We start from the raw sequence: 3482 nt of genomic DNA, 5'->3' as shown, positions 1-3482 counted from the left end.
TAAAGGTCGTGAGGTTACTGGCGAGAAGTCTAGACTTTAACCTTAATTTCATGATGTGAACGCTTGTGGAAGTTTAAAGTGCGGCAGCATTAGGCGATGGTTTGGAGTGTGGGTTCTCTTTAGAAGGATTGTCCTGTTAAAAACAGTAAAGCAGTGTGTTAGGAAAGGGAGAAAATACTCATGTAGCATGCTTCTAAAGTCAGAAGGGATTTCCAAAATGGAGGCTTGCTTATCCTGTGGAGGAAACACATATTGCATCCTGGTGCTCACCCTCTTGAGTAGAGGCAGATACACATTTTTTCCCTAAAAAATTAAACAGACCACACTCACCACATGCTTTTTCCTACACCTAAGAATAGAGTCAACTAAATCTGTTTTAAAGCGCTCAACCCCAATGCTCTCTTCTCCACTGCAGACTCACAGCACTCTCAATGCAAGACAAAAGAACAGGAAGACCTATGAAATTCAGAGCAAGCTCAAGGAAACACCAATCTCGTTTTCAAGGTCAAGACAGAGACATACTAAAGGAAGCCAATCTCACAGACACAAAAATAGACAACCAGACAGATAGAGCCCAAGCCCAAAGTGAGAGAAGTACAATTCTCAAGCGAAGGTCTTTTCACCTCTGGATTGTGGCTGGCTTCTTAGCTCAGAGGCCAAGAAGTTGCCAAGAATTGTAAAGGATTCTGGTGACCACCCATGTTTCTGCCTGAGTACGACTCCAGTTGGATCCAATCATGGTGAAGAATGGAGCTTGTTTGGTCTGTTGTCCTCTCTTTCTCTTGTTGACTGTACATGTTTTCCATATATGTTATTGGAATTCAGGTTCTTGTCTTACAAAGAGAAAGATTTACTTTTGGAAGGCATAGGGCATTACAAGGGAATTTTATTTAGGGCCTCCTGGGAGGAAGGACACCTTACCAGCCAGCATGGCCAGGCTCCGTATTTCTTGCCTCACAAATGCAAATCAAACACTGTTAAGGGTTTCCATGTGCACACAACATTCTCAGGAACTTCTACTGGGAGCAGTAAAGGGTTCCGGGAAATGTAGGCCTGAGATATGTACATGATTTCATACAAACTCTGTCCAAATCGCCGCCTTCATTCCTTTTCCCTGGCTTGCTTTATGAGACTGGCACGCTGATTCTCTGGATTTATAGAAGAGAAAATGTACAAGAACACTTTATTTTAAGTATGTTATAAAGAAGTACAGCCAAAATGTGCCTTAAAAGCAAGGACAGCGAAACTTTGTCACAAACACTCTGGAAATGTTATCAGGAGAGGCCAGACGCTGAAGCAGGATATCATGACTGGTAAAGTAGAAGGTCACAAATCAGGGGAAGGCCCTCAAGGAGCTGGATTGACACAGTGGCTTCAACTATTGTGATGACGGCCGATCACTGGGCAGGGTTTCATTCTGTTGGACCTACTGTTGCTTCGGGTCAGAACTGATTCTACAACACATAAAGCTAGAACAGTTAACACAGGAATGGAAGTCTCAGTGGATGGACTAGAGGCATGTACAGAGCTATAGCCGTGTGTGCATGCGCGTGTGTGTACGTGTGTATGCGTGCGTAGGAACCTTGGTGGTGTAGTGGGTTATGCCACAGGCTGCTCACTGTACAGTCAGCAGCTAGAATCCCCCAACAGCTCCACAGGAGAAAGGTGAAACTGTTCCCATGAGGAATTATAATCTCAGAAACCCACAGGGGTGGTTCCAGTCTGTCTTCTAAGGTTGCTATGAGTCAGAATAGGTGCTGCGTTTTCAGTATATTTGTGTATTGATTTCAGATGAATGGAGAAAAGATAAGACATCGTGTGAGTACAACTATTTATCCACCTATAAAATATAAGATCAATGCCTACCCTACAACAACCCCCCAAAGGAAATTTCAAAGGAAATTTTTAAAACAAATAAAACATCTAAAAATTATAAAAAGAAATAGTTGAGACAAAATCCATAAGACAGAGAAAACAATTGACAAATATGATTACATAGAGCTTGAATCTCTGATTGTCAAAAAAGATGCTATCAACAAAATTAAAAGACAAAGATTAAACTCAAAACATAACAGGGGGAAAAAATCACCTCCAGAAATCCTGCAAATCAATAATCATTTTAAAAAGCAACATTAGAAAAATAGGCAGAAAGTTTGAATAGCACCCACAGCAGAAAATATGCGAACTATATCTCCTGGCCTCCCCTCTCTCCCTGACCCTCACATACAATCCATCCCTTGTTCTCATCTCTCCAGCCCCACCCCCACCCTGGTCCACACTGCCACCGCTTCTGTCTATTCACCCCCTGCACGTACTCCTGTCCCTCTTAATCAGACCTCTGCCCAGGGCGTCACTACTCCTCCGCCTGGGGACTGAATCCTTAGCAGGCTCTACCCAAGCCTGTTCCCAGCTGTCAAAGGGGATGCTCTTGGAGTAATTACTAAGATGAACTCTAAAAGGTGTTAATTGACTTCCATGAGTAAAACATCTTGTCATCTATGCATAATTACACATAGGACATACGAGTGAGCTATTATGTGTCCGTCTCTGCCTGCATCCAGGAAGGGGTCGGGTCTGTGGTAAACAAAGGTAATACAGCGAAAGCTTGAAAAACTTCAGCGTTTGCCACCTTCTCTATTTCACTACTAATGAATTCTCTTTAGAGCCCCGTGATACAGTGGGTTATGCATTAGGCTGTTAGCTGCCAGGTCAGCAGTTTGAATCCATCAGCTGCTCCTCTGCAGAAAGACGAGGCTTAAAGAGTCATAGTCTGAGTTGGAATCGATTTAATGGCAGTGGATTTGGCACTTTTAGTTTTTGTACTTTGTCTAGGAGCCCTGGAAGAATAGTGGTTAAGTACTTGCTATACAAGTACTTAACAAAGGTGCGAGGTTTGAACCCACTACCTGCTCCCTGGGAGACAGATGAGGCAGTTGCTATCGTTAAGGTGCGAGCCTGGAAGCCCCATGAAAATGTTCTACTTTGTCCGATGATGTTGCTAGGCATTGGAATTGATTTGATGGCAGCGGATTTGTTTTTCGGCTTTTGCATTCTGCTTCGATGTTTGTAGGATTTCATTCCCCTTGAAACATTGGGAAGTGTTAGGCAAACCATATTACATTTTAACAAAATTAAACCCATGTACCAATTTTAAATCATGGAGACCTTAGAAATGCAGACATTTGCTCAGGTTTTCATAGCTATTAGGATGTTATTACGAATCTCACCTTAGAAATTAATAAGTGACACTCCATGAGCATAATTACACTGTTCATCTTTCCATAATCCATAATTCCTTAGAGTCTAATAACATGTGATCAGTTCATCTTGTAAGCCAGCTGCTTCAAATAATTACTTGCTGTCCTACTGAGAAAAACTTTTAATAAACGATGCATTAAGCAGAATAGTATAACCCTGTTCTCACAGTGACAAAAGCAGAAATGCTTAAATTTTACCAGAATTTAATCCTGTGATTTTTTTCT

Source organism: Tenrec ecaudatus, chromosome 2, assembly GCF_050624435.1.
Source record: "Tenrec ecaudatus isolate mTenEca1 chromosome 2, mTenEca1.hap1, whole genome shotgun sequence".
Taxonomy (NCBI): Eukaryota; Metazoa; Chordata; class Mammalia; order Afrosoricida; family Tenrecidae; genus Tenrec; species Tenrec ecaudatus.
This window is presented reverse-complemented; position numbering follows the sequence as displayed.